General features: G+C 33.3%; 1 long non-coding RNA gene and 1 pseudogene across 1 annotated transcript; both read left to right on the top strand.

Annotated features, from left to right (window-relative positions):
* Positions 1-3595: 3595 nt before the first annotated feature.
* LOC121215378 (pentatricopeptide repeat-containing protein At1g77360, mitochondrial-like) lies at positions 3596-6756 on the top strand (annotated as a pseudogene).
* Positions 6757-14817: 8061 nt separating this feature from the next.
* LOC121215379 (uncharacterized) lies at positions 14818-19311 on the top strand. Its single transcript, XR_005911228.1, has 5 exons — positions 14818-15143; positions 16528-16618; positions 16747-16818; positions 16910-17149; positions 18116-19311. It is a non-coding gene; the product is annotated as an uncharacterized lncRNA (long non-coding RNA).
* The last annotated feature ends 207 nt before the right edge of the window (positions 19312-19518 follow it).

The following is a 19518-nucleotide window of genomic DNA, read 5'->3' on the forward strand; positions in this document are numbered from 1 at the left end:
TTCTATAAGTCATTTGGATAGAGCTAGCACTTCAGATCATAATGATACTACGCCATCGAGCCAAGGTGGGCAACCAACTCCACGACAAACAAGGGCGGCTACTGCTCATGCTCGACGTACGCGATCACACCAGCCCAATGAAGGGTTAGAGTCAACCCCAAATAGCGAACTGATGTTGCTGATATACGTAGTTCACTGTACAGTCTAGTTGAAAATGAGTACTCGCCTCATCGAAATAATAGGCGCGGTCAGCAGGGCCGAACCTATACAATGCTGCTGAAACAGAGACTTCGAGGATTTCTAAATTTCACAGCATCAGAACACTGAACAAGATACGAAAAAATTCAACATTGGCCAATTCTAGTCTATACACGAACCGCTCGAAGCAATAAAGTCTTTCGATGAAGACGCGATCCGGCTATTAGAGAACAAGAGGAGCAACCACCTTCCACTGTGGACAAACGACTTCATCGCATAGAAGCTCGTCTCGAAACAATGGAAGCCAACATCTCGCATCTTCACCATACTGCAAAGCGGTCACTTTCACCGTCTTCCAACCCATTGAATATACACGGGAAGTACACTTTACCTCAACTTTTGTTATTCTTTTAACACATTGTGAGCAATGTGGGCTAAGTGGGGGGCATGCTATGCTATTGCTTCTTTGCATGTGTTCATTCACTTAGATAATTCCTCAATTCGTTTAAAAAATGAACCCTAATTTTTATGCTAAGTTTATTAAATTAATTGGGTGAGTCATGAACAACTATTGCTTACTTGATCTATAAATATTTTGTAGAATTGAAAATGTTATGGCTTAGTCAATATTTCGTATAAATTGTTGGCTCTTTTGAACTTGCCTGATGGAAGTAATTATCTTAATAAATAAACAAGTAATCTGTTAATGGCTTCGTTAAGAGTGAAGGATCGGAAATATGACCAAATTGAGTAACTGGGGTGATGTGCTTAGATTGTCATCTCATTTCGCGTCAAAAGATTTGGTGACAAACTGAAACTTGTAACATTTCGCTAACTGAGCTATAAAATCATTAGGGACATGTCAAGTTGAGTAACTAGGGTGAGGTGCTTGATTGCCATCTCATTTCGTGTCAAAAGATTTGGCCGTGTCTCGAATTCGTAAAAAAATAAATAAACAAAAAATATATAATAATGTCGAGTTGAGTAACCGGGGTGAGGTGCTTAGGTTGTCATCTCATTTCGCATCAAAAAACTTGAACTTGTTATGAATAAGTTAAAATAAAAAATAAAAAAAAGAAAGGAATAATAATAATAATAATCATAATAATAATAATATATTGAGTACGATTGTCTTGCAAGTTTGATTAAGCCTAAATTTAGTGAAGTAGTTGAGTTTGACATACTGTTCGAGGTTTTATAAAATGTTTATTGATTGAGTCTAGCAATTATTTATTTTTGATTCAACTAATTGTTTGCATTATACTTTATTGAGAAAGGGGGTTTGATTTCGAAAAGGATTGTCAAACGATTTTTAGTAGACATCGTGCTTGAGGACAAGCATGAGCTAAGTGGGGGGAATTTGATAGTAAGATAAATTATTATTTTTAATACATCTATTTTTGGCTTATTATCGAATAAGATGTTACTAAATTTGGATTTTTTTTATCAGAAATGAAATTGATGATCTAAAATTCAAAATCATACAAAAAGGGGCTAGATTGGAACAAAAAACAAAGAGGAAGGGTAAATTGATATATTGAAGATTTGAAGTTGGCTGATAAAGATTGAAGATTGGAATTGGATAAAGATCAAATTATTTTTGATATTGTTAAAATTCTGTAATTAATTTAAATTTGATCTTTATATTAAATTTGATTTTTAAATTTTAATTTATGTAGTGATAATATTTAGGAAAAATCTAGTTAAATTTTATCACTAAAAATATATATAAATACCTAGTGGCTATAACAAACTGAACACACTTAGCTTTTGGCGTTAATAAATTCTTTTCTTTCTTTCATTTCCTGCGTCAGTACTTTATTCTGCCATTTTATTTTTCTTTCTTTTACTTTCAACATTTTGGCTTATTTACCTTCCAAGCCCTTTCCCCTTTCCACTTTCCTCAATTTTCATTAAAAGTCACTTTCATACTCCATCTAGCATGACTTATTTAATGATTAACTAAGTCCATTTTAGCCTTAGTCCGGTTATCGCTCTGAAAAAATAATCAAGAGATATGAACCTACACTAAATACTTTGCAATTCGATATTCGCTATCTTTCTGGTATATGTGATAGTACAAATTCGTCCCTTAAATTTGATTCGATTTCAATTAAAAAAGTGCACGTTGGGTTGGAATCGTTTAGAGTACAGTTGGGAAGTCGGGCCGGCCATGCTATATTCAAAATCCCGCGAACAAATTGGCCTGTTCAAGTGGGAAATACCAGTTGGATTCCGCCAAGGGAGATAGTGATCAGATTTAAACGACCCACACGGTTAAGATCGTTAATTCGAGTTGGGCTTTTTAGATTGCAGGCTGTCGAAGTATTAAATTACGTGTGCATGTCACGTGATTAGAAATTTGACAATGGTCGATTTGCAGGTCGTATCAAAACCGACTACAAGAGGAAAAGTTGGTGGTTTGAAGCATCCTCAACCGCCACAACCAACTTATTGGTTGGAAGGAAAAATCTTCTTTCAAGAATCAGTTCAAGTTCGGGGTGTACCGAGGCTAAGGCTAAGCTTAAAAATATTTTATTCACTCATTTATTTTATTTTCTTAAATCTATTTTTGCAATTTTGAATCTATTCTTATTTTTATTTTATTACACTACGTATTTGCTTATTTTATTATCTTTTATCAATTAAAACCCCCTTTTTCATTTTTCAGCATTACTATGCACAGGTTGTAGGGACGACTGTTATCGCGACAGTGATTTTGGTCACGAGAAAAAAAAACGAAATTGGATAGCTAGTGCCTGTGGATTTGACCCTACTACTCTATACTGTTATTTAGTGTTATAAAATAGCCACCTAATTATTCAATTGTCTTTTTTAGTCACCAACTGGCTAACGATGACAACTTTTAAAATTGGCAGAATAGCAACTTTAAATAACATGTATAAATTATGTCAATTTAATCTTGATTTTAAAAAAAATTAACCCTCAACCATTACACATTGTGTAATTTGGTTTTTTTTTTGTAGTTTTGTTTTTTTTGTGACATTGATGGTTAATTTTAAAAGAATGAGAAAAGTTGAAAATTATTATCTTGAATTTGTGGTGTTTCTATTTTTTTTGTTTATTTTCAATCAAATTTAGTTGATAGATTTATTTAGTTTTTAGCATTTTAAGTAAAAGGATCATAAAGAAAAGCAAAATTGTAAAAAAGACTAAATTACACTGTGTGTAAATGTTAAGGGTTAAAGTTACTATTATTTAATTTTAAAAGTTACCACCGTTAATCAGCTGGGGACTAAAAAGACAAAATAGAATAGTTAAATTATCATTTTGTAACTTTTCATTATTAGATGACTAAATAAGAAATTTACTAATTAATTATGTAATTATTTTATAATTTTTCAAAGTTAGTTAACCAAAAAAAAATACTCATGACTCCTACTCTAGTTTACCCTAAAAGTTTTAACTATTGAAGTTGTGGGTTCATTAATGGCTCCAGTTAAATCAAATTTTTACGAATGGAAAGACTAAATCCCACATGCCTCCCTCAACTTAAAACCCACGCCCGTACAAAACCAAACCTCGTCTTTTCTCAGGCCTTCAACGACATCATTTAAATGGACAAGCGCCTGCGCCTATAGCTGAATCTCTCGAGGTCCCCCTTTTGGGTTATTCTTTCAGCATTCCGAATTGCCGGCCAACTGTTTGATTTTATGTTCGTGTGATGTCGTTTTCTCTTTTGATTCCTTCTCTTTTGTTTTGTTTCAGGATAAGGTGGATCGTTTCAAGAAGACTTTAATTGATTTTTCTAGCTTAAATTACTAGGTTGTTCGGGATTATGATGGCCTTATTGACTCTGTTAATGCACTTGAGCCAGAGAGATTCAGAGGCTATCTGATCAGCAGGTTGGTCGGCTTTTTAGCTTAAATTCGTATTTTTGGGGGTGGGGGGTGGGGGGCGTGTTACTTAGCAATAGCGTTATTTTCTATATAGAATTGATAAAAGTGAAAGAAAGTTAAAAAGAAAAACAAAAAGAATCTCTGTATATCAAAATTGGCTTAAAATGCTATAATATTGGTATTTTGTTTGTTGTACTTAAGGTGAATTCTGATTCGTATTTGAAGTTCAAAAATGAAAATGGTCAAAGTTTACACCTCTCGTGAAATGTTGGGATGGATTACGCTGGTGAGAAGATATTGTTCAAGTGAACCAACGAGAGATGTTTCAGTTACGAGCAAAAAAGTTTGTAAAATCATGATGTCATCCTCTCCAGTGGTGCTTGATACAGCTCTTGATCAAAGTGGGTTACGGGTTTCGCCGGAGGTGGCAGAGGATGTTCTTAAGCGGTTTGAGAATGCTGGTATGTTGGCTTATAGATTTTTTGAATGGACAGAGAAGCAGCGGAATTATATGCATACTGTTAGGGCTTATCATACCATGATTGGATCTTTGGCTAAGATTAGGCAGTATCAAATCATGTGGAATCTTGTGAATGCGATGAAGAACAAGAGCATGTTGAATGTTGAAACGTTTTGTATTATCATGAGAAAGTACGCAAGGGTTCAGAAGGTGGATGAAGCAGTTTATGCTTTTAATGTCATGGAGAAGTACGGTGTGCCACCAAATTTAGCAGCATTTAATGCCTTACTGAGTACTTTATGTAAGACTAAGAATGTGAGGAAAGCGCAAGAGATTTTTGATAAAATGAAAGATCATTTTGTGCCGGACTCAAAAACTTGCCAAAGGCTAGGGAGATCTACAGAGAGATGGTTGATATGGGTTGTGACCCGGATATTGTGACTTATGGTATAATGGTAGATGTTCTATGCAAAGCTGGCAGAGTGGATGAAGCAATTGGAATTGTTAGGGAAATGGATTCTAATGGTTGCAGGCCGACTTCATTTATTTATAGCGTTTTGGTCCATACTTATGGGATAGAAAACAGAATTGAAGATGCCGTTGACGCATTCCTAGAGATGGAAAGAAATGGAATCAAGGCAGATGTGGTTGTGTATAATGCTCTGATTAGTGCTTTTTGTAAAGTAAACAAATTAAAGAATGTGTATAGGGTATTAAACGAGATGGATTCTAAGGGTGTGGCACCAAATGCAAGAACTTGCAATATCATTCTCAACAGCTTGATAGGTCGTGGAGAAACTGATGAAGCTTTTAAGGTGTTCCGCAGGATGATCAAAGAATGTGAACCAGATGCAGACACGTATACAATAATGATAAAGATGTTTTGTGAGAGAGATGAGTTAGACATGGCATTTAAAGTATGGAAGTACATGAAATTGAAGCAGTTTATCCCTAGCATGCACACATTTTCAGTTCTCATAAATGGATTATGTGAGAAGGGCAATGCTGCTAAGGCTTGTGTTTTACTAGAAGAGATGTTAGAAAAGGGCATTCAGCCCTCAGGTCCAACATTTGGGAGGTTAAAGCAATTGCTTATAAAAGAAGGGAGAGAAGACGTGTTCAAATTTCTTCAAGAGAAAATGAACCTCCTCATCAAGGAGCCTTTGTATGATTGAAGAATTCTTCCTTTTTAGTTGTTGAGAATGCTGGATAGATGGAATTGGAATACCTGATTACCTCATGGAATTAAGGTAACTTTTCTGGTCTGACACATGTAAAAGGAAAGAACACTTTTGCACTTCTCTTTTGTTTTCACTCTCTTCCAAAAGGTTTCAGTCTTGCTAGTGGATGTGAAAGTAACTGAATCAAACTCTCCATAGGTTTCGCTGTATACACTGCCAGCTAGGGGAAAATGTTAACCCGATTTGTAACTTAAAAGAATGGTTCAGACATTAATGCTTTCTAAGAATGGTAATGCTCTGTTAGTGGTGCACATGTCATAATATTCATTTTATGCATCATATGCTGATTCAGGAATTTAGTCACAGCAATTCAAGTTTTCATTATTTGAGAACCGGCATGGTTTTTGTGCTTCAAAGCCTAACCTTGCTGATATTTCAAGTGGACACAGTTATTGTCATGAACTTTTATTATTATTATTACTATTATATGTAACTGTTTACATTTATTTGAAGGTCTAAGAAATGAAATATCTATTGAAATGAAATATGAGATGTTTCCGAAAACTCTGATATTCAGAGAAAGACAGACTACAACAAGGAGAATATGTAGCAGGAAGCAGGAGTAAGAAGCAGGTTTGACTCAAGTTGTGTCTATACATTGGTAATCGATAAAAACAGAGGAAACAGAGGAAGTGGATTGGCATTGTTTTCTGGGCATGCATATGGATTTCATGGACTGTTAAGAGCACGTTTGGGGTCTCTTGATGCCATGGGTTCTTTCAAGAGGTAAATGAATTAATCAGCCCTCTCAGTGCAAGTACTTGCTAAGTTCTTGTGTTTTAGATGTGAAAGAAATCAGTAGTTAAGGCAAAGCAAAGAATCATATATGCTGCTTTCACTGTTAATACTTTGAGTCTGGGGACTTCTAGGTCTGATTATGTGATTTTTGCCCGTTTTGCAATGTCAATGGGAGAAGAAATGAAGTCACTCGTACAATAACTTGTTTTCTTCCATTGTTTCTTTGAGATTATGTGTAATGGTGTTTAGGTTTTGAAAATTTCCTTATATTGGCTTTTACTGCTTTCATTTTCTTTTCATTATCTTTGTTTGTATTGGGATTTTTGTGAGATTATATCACCAGTGTGTCAAAAACTAAAACATGTTTGTAAATACCATATATTGGCTAACCGTTCCTTACATGCATGAACTGAAGCTGAATTGAAAGCTGTGAATACCATGGTTGTAAATATTGGTCGGTACATCGTGTTTTGGTCTTAAATTAATATAATCTAAATTTCATTTTAGTAAAAATTTCAGCATGTTTCAATCTCCTTCACCCAATAGCATCTTGTACAGTTGTGTATCAACTCTTACAAGATTTTCGTATAGTCAGTAATTTTTATAACAGCCACTTAGTTATAATAAAATTTAGTTATAACAACTAAGTTTTCAGTAGAAATATTTTTTTTATAATTTATTTTAACAGTTTATAACAACATCCATAATTATGAAGTATATTCTTTGTTAAATTAGTTCTTTATAATAGTATATTGCTTAAAATTTTAAATAAAATTGTAGCTATTTGTAAGTCTATTAATTATAATTTATTAAATAAAAATTATTTTAATTAAACTATTATTTTAATAAAATGTTTAAATTTTACATAAAAAAATCTATTAATCATATTTTATTAAATGAAAATAATCTTCAATGAGTAAAATTAAAGATATCAATTCTAATAAACTATTAATTTTTTAATTAAATATTCTACTATGAATTTGAAACATTATAAACTTATAAATTGATCACTTGAATTTAATAACTCATGATAAATTAATTAATTTAATTTGATAAATCATACTGGTTAATTGAACTTGTTAGATTTATGAACATATTTAATCATGTGAAAAAATGTAAAATAAAACATGCATGAAAGTAATAATCCATGCCCTTACTGTACACCTATTAATTTTGTTAATTTGATTCACATTTTCTTTTTTTTAACATAAATTCCACATTATTAGACAAAAAATTATGATAGATTTACAACAATTATCTTTTTATTTTGGTGAAAAGTAAATAAAATCACACCAAATCAATTGTTCAAAAGCACCACTAGCTTTATCTTGTTGAAGGACACCCATCACTTTCATAAGGAGGCACATCGAAAATTAGTAAGCTTGACTTCCATGTAAGGCAAACCTTAGCCAATTGATCCGCAATTAAGTTTATTTCCCCAGACACAACTCTGTCCACCACTTTCCTTCAGAACACATAATCCTTTGAACCCTTCTAAGGACTGTGATGCCTGAGTCTTCCAACTCTTTATCGGTCAAGACCTTAACCACTTCTTGTTAAATTAAGCTTTATTTGATAAAATATTTTGATATAACAAATTAAAAATACTTTTCAATATAAGCTGAATTTGACAAAATAATTTTAAATTTGAATTCTAAGAAGTAAAATTGTTAATACTTACAATAAACTCTTAGAAAATTTTGAAACAATTTTAAAATCAAGTGAAATTATTTTTAACCAAGTCAAAATGATCCCAATCAAGTTAAAATCATTTTAACACATCAAAATGATTTTCAAACAAGTTAGGCTTGCTCCAGGCCAAAAAGTATCGATACCATTTGGCCTAGTATCGATAATTTTTGAAAATAATCGATACCCTTAGTAAAATCGAGACCAAAAAGACATTTTATCAAAAATATAAAAATTATCGATACCATGATTTTGGTATCGATACTTTTCAAAAATAATCAATACCTTACTTAAAAACGATACGAAACTTGTATTTTGTTTCTCAAAAACCCTACAAGATATCGATCCGGTATCAATACCTCTTCCAGGAAGTATCGATAAAATATTTTTGAAGTATCAATTTTTTTAATTCCAACAATCACTGAATTAACATTTATGACAAAAAATATTGATACTCTTTTTAAAGGTATCTATACCCGAAGTTGCAAGTGAAATAAATACTTTGGTTTTACATCCTCAATGGCCATATTAACTTCTCCAACATCCTCAATGGCTGGAAATCTATTAGGGTATAAATACCAATTTTTAAAGTCCTACAACATCCAAGAAAAATACTTTAAGCAAAAATCATCAACCAAACAATCTTAGAGCTTAAATTTTCATATTCTTCTTGTATACACTTGTGAGCTTTATTTCCTTCATTTTGCTCAAGTGTATTTCATTGTATTTGTGCTTCAATTTGCAAATAAATTTATCTTGTAAGGATTGTTTCCTTGTTTGCTTATTGGTATCTTTTTGAGAGGTTTTGAAACTTAAGATTTGGGGTAGAAATCTTAAGGAGTTGTAAGGTTAAACATTATCCTCAAAGGTTGAACTAATTAGTGAATTTGGGATAAATCCTTAGTGGTGGAAAGCTACGGTAGTGGAGTAGGCAATTGGGGCCGAACCACTCTAAATTCTTTGTGTTCTTTATTTCATTATTGCCTTTGCTTTCACCAAAATTTTTAAAGGCCAATTCACCCCCTCTTGGCATTTTCTGTTTGCATCATCGAGCTTTCAATTGGTATCAAAGCTAGATCTCAAGAGACGGTTTTACCACCAAGAGAGAAGATCCTTAAGGTTTTCTAGATAGAAGCTCAAGTCAAGAATTCTCCTACATGGCATCGGAGCAAAATTCCACTATCTAGAAACTAAGATTTTAACTAAGTAAAATAAATAAAAATAAAATAAAATTTCCAATGCACTATTTCAAAAGAAGATTTTAATCAAGATGATATAATTGTGTTAGATTAATTACATTTCTTAACTTAGAATTATTAAACTCATGGTCATGTTTTTAAGAATAAATTCATGGCAACTCGGTAATTTACTAACTTATGAACATACTTACCTACCAAAATCCATTTATCTCTTGACTATATCTCTATGTCAACTCAACCGATTAAACCAATTTTAATAAGCAAATGTGTTAATGCACATACATACTTATGAAATTAAAATAATCTCTTGTACATATCTCTATGCCAATTCAAACAATTAATTCAATCTCATAAGCACATAAAAGATTACGTGAGGTAACAATGTATTTCTACCTTGAAATAGTTTAATCATAATAATCTTGCAAGTTATGCAAGGCTAATGTATCGTTAGATACCGTTGCTAATTTAACCCTCGGCTACCTTAGATGATTAAACATGCACTGATTAAGTATTGTGTCAATTAATTACAATTTCAATTTGTTTAAATAATTAATTCATTAGTTACCTTACAATTGTTATGCAAGAATAATCTAGTCATGGTTTTACTTAATCAAACATATTACCGAGGCCTATAACAACACAAACACCATTTTAGTAACTCAAGTAAACGAAATGAAATCAACCTAAAACAAATTAAATTTAAGCCATATTAATTAAATTAAATATATCAACATCACAAATATTCATAGACATGTTCATAAAAACAACAATAAAATTAAAAGGATAAGGAACAAGAATCAAATCTGGTGTTTCTCTGAGGCTTGACTAGTTTGCTTCGCTCCTCCTTCTCTGCTTGTTCTTGTTGAACCGAGGCTTCCACGAACACTTGAATACTGCTCTAAATTGTGGTTTAATGACTCTTTTTCAAGAGGTGAAATCGGCAAGGGAATGGGGGAGAAAATGAAGAACAATGAAGAGAAAAAAGTGAGAGAGAAGTGAAGAATGAATGAGTTTGAGATGTGTTTGAAGTGAGCATCCAAGGGGGTATTTATAGGTTGAAAAGACTGCTAAAAATAGCAAAGCTTAGCATCCATAGAGTCCCCCCATGGCCGGCCACACATGTGGCAAGTTTGAAGGTTTCAAACTTGCTATTTTAAGGTAGGGGAAAATCTAGAAAGGCATAAATAGTGCAGGGGTTTGAATGCAAATTGAAGGAGTCTTCAAGGGCTATTTTGCAAGCCAAATAATTATCCAAACAAGCTGATTGGGTCAGCATGTGGGACAGTTTTGGGCTGCCCAATGCTCGGTTGGATCGGTTTTCTCGGTTTAGCTCAACTGGGCTTTTTCATAATTAATTAATAATAATTTATTTAACCCAAATTAAATTGGATTAAAGTTAAAATTAATTATATTATGAATTAATATTCATAATTTTGACCGTCTTCAGGTGAAAATATAATTTGCCTTGATGCTTCAAAATTGCTTCTCGATTTTGCGCTTATAGCAGTGTCTACCGAGCCAATTTTCGCCCTTTGTGCGAATCTGTTGAAAACGATTAAAATTAATAAAAATTTATTATAAAATTAATTAAAATTAAACATGTTAATAATTTAAGTACAATTTAATTATTTTATAATAATTATATATTTTTCGACAAGAATTTTACCGAAACTACATGAATTTGAGTTAAAAATGGCATGAAAAAGTGTGTATATTTTTGTGTTTCTAATAATTTACTTTCAAAAGCTCATGAGTATCATTAAAAGAAACTTGAGTTGCTTAAGAGTGAAAAAGCTCACTCTAACAAAGTTTTAGAAAAAGGAGAAAATTCAAAACAAAACTTTGTTAAAAATAACTTTAATTTCTATAAATATAGAGGTCCCCAAAATTTTTATAAGAGAAAAATCATTAAAAGTGTATGGGTCCCTGAAAGACTTATAACTTCTTAAGATAGGAGCTTGATTTCAAAATGGATATCCAAAGGGACTAAAATTATAGGAACTAATGCTTATGGACCCAAAAGAATTTGGGTACCAAAAATCAAATCTTAATTCTATGTTTGTTGGAAAAGGAGCATTGCCTTGAGGTGGGTTACTCAAAGAAAAACTTATGGTACCTCGATAGTGGATGCTCAAGACACATGACTGGTGACAAGAGTCACTTTATCAATTTGAAACCAAAAAGTGGAAGAGAAGTTACATTTGGTGACAACTCTACAAAACAAATTAAAGGAATAGGCTCCATTGGTAAAAACTCTTCTATCATTATTGAAAATATCTTGTATGTTAGCGGTCTTAAACATAATCTTTTAAGTATTAGTCAATTATGTGATAAATGTTTCAGTGTCATATTTGAGTCTAAAGTTTGTAAAGTTATTGACATTGCATCTAATAAGATTATGCTTGTAAGACATAGGATAGAAAATATATATGGTGCATTTAGATGATATGCATAACTCTAGCTTATGTCTTATTGCTAAAAATAAAAATAGCTCTTTGTTATGACATAGAAAACTAGGACATGCTAGCATGAGCATATTGCATAAATTAGTTAAAAATGACTTAGTAAGAGGATTACCCAAAATTCAATTTGATGTGAATAATGTTTGTGATGCTTGTACTAAGGTAAGCATAAAAGAGTTTCTTTTAAACCTATTAATGATATATCAACTAGTAGAATTCTTCAACTAATTCACATAGACTTGTTTGGTCCAATTAGGACATCTAGCTTGGGTGGAAAACAATATGCTTTTGTGCTTATTGATGACTATTCTAGATTTACTTGGGTTCTTTTCTTAAGTACTAAAGATGAAACTTTAGAAAAATTCATCACATTTTCAAAAATGAATCAAAATGAAAAATGTTACTTTATCACTAGTATTAAAAGTGATTATGTAACCGAATTTTAAAATCTTGGTTTTGAAAAGTTTTGCAACTGAAATGGAATTAGCCATAATTTTTCTACACCTAGAACCCCTCAACAAAATGGAGTTGTTGAGAGGAAAAATAGAACTTTAAAAGAAATGGCTAGAACCATGTTTTGTGAAAATAATTTACCAAAATATTTTTGGGCAGAAGCAACAAACACTGCTTGCTATGTGATTAATAGAGTAATGATTAGGCCTATTTTAAAGAAAACTCCATATGAACTTTTTAAAAAAAAAACGTAACATTAGCTATTTTCATCCCTTTGGATGCAAATGTTTTGTCTTAAACAACGGGAAAGATAATCTTGGTAAATTTTATGCAAAAAGTGATGAAGGAATTTTTATTGGTTATTCTTTAAATTCTAAAGCTCATTGAGTCTTTAACAAAAGAACTTTAGTAGTAGAAGAGTCTATAATTGTTATTTTTTATGACTCTAACCCTCCTTTTAGAAATGATTTTTGTGTTGATGATGATGATGCAGAATCTTTTAGTAAAGAGGATCAATAATCAAATGAAAAAAAATCAAGAACAAATACAAGATACTCTAGAAGAACTTTCTATTAAGGAAAGAGAAATCACTCATCCAAGAGAGTTCAATTATGTGAAGGATGGTATGATTTTGGGAGATCCTTCCCAAGGGGTAATCACTAGATATTCTCTTAGAAATACTTGTAAGTATGTTGCATTTATCTCATGCATTGAGCCTAAAAATATGAAAGAAGCATTAAATGATGAATATTGGATATTGGCTATGCAAGAAGAGTTAAATTAATTTAAGAGAAGTGAAGTTTGGACCCTAATTGATAGACCTAGTGATAAATCTACTAGAGGTACTAAATGGGTTTTTAGGAATAAAGTAGATGAGAATGGTAACATAGTGAGGAACAAGGCTAGACTTTTTGCTCAAGGTTACACTCAAGAGGAAGGAATAAATTATGATGAAACATATGCTCCCATAGCTAGGATGGAAGCCATTAGAATGCTCTTAGCTTTTGCATGCTTTAATAATTTTAAATTATATCAAATAGATGTAAAACGTGATCTTCTAAATGGTTTTATAAATAAAGAAATGTATGTTGAACCACCCGGTTTTTAAGATCTAAAATTTCCAAACCATGTTTTCAAACTTTCAAAAGCATTGTATGGTTTGAAATAAGCTTTTAGAGCTTGGTACGAAAGATTATCAAATTTTGTAATTGAAAAAGATTTTTGTAACGGAAGGTTGATACAACACTTTTTATTAAAAGAAAAGACAATGATTTACTAGTAGTTCAAATCTATGTTGATGATATTATTTTTGGTTCTACTAATGATATTCTTTTTCAAGGATTTTCTAAGCTAATGCAAGGTAAGTTTCAGATGAGCATGATGGGAGAACTAAATTTCTTCTTCGGTCTCCAAATCAAGCAAAGAAAAGATGGTATATTCATCAATAAAGCTAAGTACACAAGGGACATTCTCAAAAAGTTTGGGATGGACACTCTTAAACCACAAGCTACTCCAATGAGCTCTTCTACAAAGCTTGACAAAGATGAAGAAGGTAAATGTGTTGATTTAAAATTATATAAGTCAATGATTGGTTCTTTGTTTTATCTTACCGCAAGTAGACCCGACATTATGTTTAGTGTATACTTGTGTGCTAGATATCAATCTTGTCCTAAGGAATCATATTTACAAGCCATTAAGAGAATATTTAGATACCTTAGAGATACTCAAAATTTAGGTCTTTGGTACTCTAGAGACTCATCCTTTAGCTTGCATACTTACTTGGATGTGGATTTTGGAGGTTGCAAATTAGATAGGAAAAGCACCCCCAATACTTTTCAATTTCTATGCAACATGCTAATTTCATGGTTTTCAAAGCAAAAAAATAGTGTTGCTTTGTCCACCACCAAAGCAGAATAAATTTCTTCCAGTAGTTGTTGTGCTCAAATTTTATGGATAAAACAATAGCTTAAGGAATATGGAATTGATAAAGATACCGTTCCTATCAAGTGTGACAATACTAGTGCTATTTGTCTCACTAAAAATCTCATCCAACATTCTAGAACTAAACACATTGAAATTAGACATCATTTTATTAGAGATCATGTCCAAAATGGTGAAATATTTCTAGAGTATATTGACACCTTAAACCAAATAGCTAACATTTTCACAAAACCATTAGACAAAGAAATATTTTGGACACTTAGGGGAGAATTAGGTTTAGCAACCTTGCCTTAACTTTGTGTTACAATCTTCTTGTACCATATTTGATTATTTTATTGCCACAAGCTTGTTGAGCATGAATTTCATGGCTTTTATATAAAAGAAGGTAGGGGAGTTTTTTGTGAAAAAAATTGTTCTATTTTTATTCACATTTTAAAGAATTGGTTTTAACTTAGTCATTTTTTTTACATATTCTTGCTTCATGCATTTCATGCATTTCACTCACATTACATATCTTTATGCATATGGAATGTTTAGGAACTATTTTGGAGTCATTTTAGGACACTTAAGAAACAATACAACTCAAAAATATTGTTTTTGCCGTTTTACTACACTTAGAAAACAAAATACTACTTTGGTATCGGTACCAACTAAAAAATATCGATACTTTTGTAAAAATATCGATACTATGGGCCTTTTAAAGGTGTTGTAGTTGTTTTTTAAACATAAATAACCCTAAGTTGTTTTTCCTTCCACCGAAAAATTCTTTCTTTTCCTCCCAAATTTTTTTCAAATTTCTTCATTTTTTCCACAAATCTTGGTTCTTTTCCATCTTCAAACTTCTTTATCACAAGATTTGATCCTCCTTACTTGAAGATTTCTCCTTTTTCAACAATTTTGAGGTAAATTTCTAAAATTTCAACTTGTTGATTTTGACAAATGTAGGTTGAAATCTTGTTTGTTGATGGTTATTGGGATGTTTTTGAACATATATATATCATGTTTCTTTGCAAGAGGTCACCTATTCTTAAAGATATTTGTTAAACTCTTTTTCAAACCCTAAGCCACCAAATGTTTGACAAAATTCCTCAAATAATTTTTTTTTTGGTTTTCTTGTTTCTCTAAGTTGTTTCTAGCTATTATGGCCTTAAAGAAGCGTTCTAGGACTAGTGTATCGTCTTCTAATCTGTCTAGCGAGTTGGAGTCATCATTTAGCACTTTTTTTCGAGACACACACTCTCGGTATATTTTTTAACTCGTATTTTGCATCAAAATGTGTATGGGAGGCTAGGAAAATTGATATAGCCATATTAGAAGCCATTAGCTTTTCTTATCTCCCTATTTTGCAAAATTAGAGGTGGATTGATTGTAACACCCCGAATTTTGGGCCTAGAAAAAATAGGTTTTGAACAAGGGAACAATTAGAAGATTGCACATAAATATTTAGTTGTACAAGAAAGTGACATAAATTAATGTCTACTTCAGAGGTTAAGTGATTGAGGAGTGTTTGGAAGAGTCTAAGAAGTTAGTGGTTCAAGTCTTGGCTTCTGCAGAACTTTTGATTTTGCTCTTAATTAAATCTGGACAACGGCGTTTAGGCCTTATAAATATTAGTGTCTATTTTATGACACAAAAAGAGCTTGTGGTCTAGTGGCAAGGTGGCGTGTTATGTAACTATGAGGTCTGAGGTTCAAGTCCTGAGTTGCGCAATGGAGTATTTATTTTGCTACTTGAGCCATGTATGTGGCAGAGTTGGAGTGAAATACTGCCGAAGGAAGTTTGAACTAGTTATAGAGGGAGTTGAGGAGAGATTTGTGGAGAAAATCGAGGAGTTGTTAAGAGGAAGAGTTGTGCCGAAATTGGACTCTAGCACTATAGGAATTTCGGCTAGGGGGATTGCTAGTGCTGAATTTGGCTTTTGACATTTTGTGCAATTAGAGTCTTGTGTTGTTTTCTCTGCTTGTTTGGTTCTGGTCAATTCCGTATTGCAGCTATTTTTTTTGGCAAGTTTCTTCTCGGGTTTGTACATTTTTCTATTTAGTTTTCTCTTTTCCTCTTCTCTCTGTTGACCGAATAACCCTCCCTTCTTCCCTCTCCTTTTTGCTACCAAACATTCTTTTCTCTTTTCCCTTTCCATATCCCTTTTGGCCGAATTCCGTTCCTTCCCTCATCTTTTTCTTTGACTGAATGTTCTCCTCTCTCTCTCTCTGTTTTGATTCTTACCTGGTATTATTTTATTTTTCCTTTTGAACTGAGAACTATCTCATTTCTTTGTGTGGGGTTTAGCCGATTGTACTCCTCTGTTCAATCACTTCCTGCACTGATCTTCTTTTCACCGTTATTGCTATTCAAGTGCTGCAAGTATTATAGATTATCGGTAAGTTGCGATGCGCCTCACTTTTCGTTTTAATCGGTTCCTTTCCAATCTTTATCTTTAAGCCGAATACCCCTCCTTGCCACTATTATGGCCTAGTTTAGTCTATGAAAGTCATTGTTGTGGTGCAGATTATCGTTGCAGAGTGTGATCACTTTTGGGTTAGTAGTTTGGAACAGTAGGGTTGCCCTCATACAAGCAAGGTAAATATAGTGATTTTTGGGTTGTGTCTTGTAAAAAAGGGTGTCTCACCCTAACGGTTAAAGGACTGATGTTGGATTATGTTGAATCTAGGTTGGGTACGTGGAGGTTGCACTCTTCTTGTAATCAAGTGTGTGATCACACTCTCTTTCAACTGCAAATCGATAAAAGCCGAAAAGCTGAAAAAGATGGCGCTGAGACCGTAAGGGCATGCGAACGATCGAGTGGTAAACCAAGGCCACGAAACATGATGTTGGACTGTAGAGGCCTCCATGAGCGTTTTCATGGGCTTAAGCCGAAATGGGCCACAAATGACCGAATTACTCCCGAAGGGTAAAATGATTGAATTACCCCCGAAGGGTAAAATTACCGAAATACCCTCATGGGTAAAATGATTGCATTACCCTCGATGGGTAAAATTATTGAAATGCCCTCGATAGGTAAAATTATCGAAATACCCCTGATGGATAAAATTACCGAAATACCATCAATGGGTAAAATTACTGAAATACCCTCGATGGGTAAAATGACTGAAATATCCTCGATAAGTAAAATGACTGAAATACTCTTGATGGGTAAAATTACCATAATATCCTCGATGGGTAAAACTACCAAAATACCCCTGATGGGTAAAATTATCGAAATATCCTCGATGGGTAAAACTATCGAAATACCCCTATAGGGTAAAATGACCGTTATACCCCTAGGAGATAAAATGACTGTTATGGCCTTATGCTATGTCTGACCGTTTTACTTTATGATATTTATATAACTGTTACTGAGTATGACATATTGCATACACGTATGATCTATGACATGACATACTGCATGGGGTTGGGATTCTGATATAGGGGAAGTATATTGTACTGGTGGCTTTACCACAAGTACTATTACTAGCAGCTTTGCTGTGTTACTGATACTGGCAGCTCTGTTGCATTAATGTTATTGGCAGCTTTACTGCGTTACTATTACTGGCAGCTTTGCTGCAATATTAGTGTGTTGGCTGGCTGTGTCGATTTTATCCCCACATAGTGTGTTGGTGGTACGGAGTGGTGTGTTGGCTGGATTGGGATGGGTTGCATTACTGCATTTGCACTATTACTGTATTGGACTAAGGCCCACACTCTGTTACTGTATTGGGCTAAGGCCCACACTCTGTTACTGTATTGTGCTAAGGCCCCCACATTGCTACTATATAGGGCTCAGGCCCAGACTGATTCTGCACGTTGTAAGTTGATTGTTTGGTAGAGGATTACACATTGAGTTTTCGTAAACTCACCCTCTCTTCTAACTGTGCAGGTAATCCAAAGCCTTAGGCGATTTGGTGCTGCGAGAGACTTGGAGGTGGCCACACGACTACTACTGTTTAAAATTTTCTTTTATTTTTATTTAATTTTATGCTGGGTTTTATTTTTGTAATACGGCCTTTAAGTAGCTTATATTTTTAATTGGGCTTTTGCTTATTTATTTTAAACTTAGAAACAAGTTTTTTTTCCAACGAGTCCAATTTTTTGAAAGACGCTTCAATGTGACACACCAGATACGGCCATAACTCCTAGGCCGAGTTTGGGGTGTTAAATGGATTTTTTAAAAATTTCTTCGCCAACTTATTTAAATTTTGTTCGAGCTTTCTTTTCTAATGTCAAACTCGAACACGATGAGTCTGACGAATCTTTTACTGCCATCACCTTATTTTTAATGGGAACTCCCATTCGCCTCTCTGTTGAAGAGTTTGGCGATTATCTTCACTTACTTCCGGAGGTTCCTCTAATGAAAAAAGGCAATTTGATCCCTCCCTTTTTATCCAGTCCGGATCGGCATCCGAACTAAATCTCCATGATTGTGCCCTCCACTTAATTCTTACTTGGAATCTAAGACCTATAAAAAAGCATGCCAAACTTCGAAATATTGATTATTGGTGGCTCGATTGTTTTAAATCCAATTGGCGCCCTGATCTTGCACTTATCATGTTTAATGACATTACGAAAGCTATTGGAAGAGGGATGAACACAAATATCACTCTTCTTCAGGGTACGTATTTGCCATACGTTCTTAGGCAATTAGGTATTAGCACTCATGGAGACACCCCTATTTTTTCTAATCAACCTATTAGTTATGGTGCTCTACATCATGCGGAATACCATTTTGATGCTGCCTCCAACACTTGGATGAAACATTATCAATCGAGGGAAATGAAGATGATGATGTCAACTCTGCCTTTGATGATATTCTGGCTCCGAACCCTGTTCCTCCATCGCCTTCTTTGTCACATGTTGCTCAACCCTCCTCTGAGGTTAATAGTGTTATCCTTGATTCTATTCATTCTTTGAGCAACAACATTCGAGGTCTTAGAGAAGATGTTAACTCTCATCTCTTGACCTTGGAGAAGCAAATGGCATCCCTATTAGCCCGTTTCCCTTCGACGCCTCCTTTCTCTCTTCACAATGATGATTAAATTAGCTCTAGACCGTACATTTCATTTTCATAACATTTGTACATTTATTTTTCTTATGCCTATAACTTGTTCTTGCACATTATTGCTTTATTTTTATCCTAAGCTATTTTTTTATGCTCATTTCACTTCTTTTATATTTTGATGAGCTAACTTCTCTCTTTAAGCTTTATTTGTCTTTTGATATAACAAAAAAGGGGGAGAAGAAAAAGGTAAATTGATGATTGAGATTACTCTTTGTTGATAACTA

Source organism: Gossypium hirsutum, chromosome D03 (genome assembly GCF_007990345.1).
Source record: "Gossypium hirsutum isolate 1008001.06 chromosome D03, Gossypium_hirsutum_v2.1, whole genome shotgun sequence".
NCBI lineage: Eukaryota > Viridiplantae > Streptophyta > Magnoliopsida > Malvales > Malvaceae > Gossypium > Gossypium hirsutum.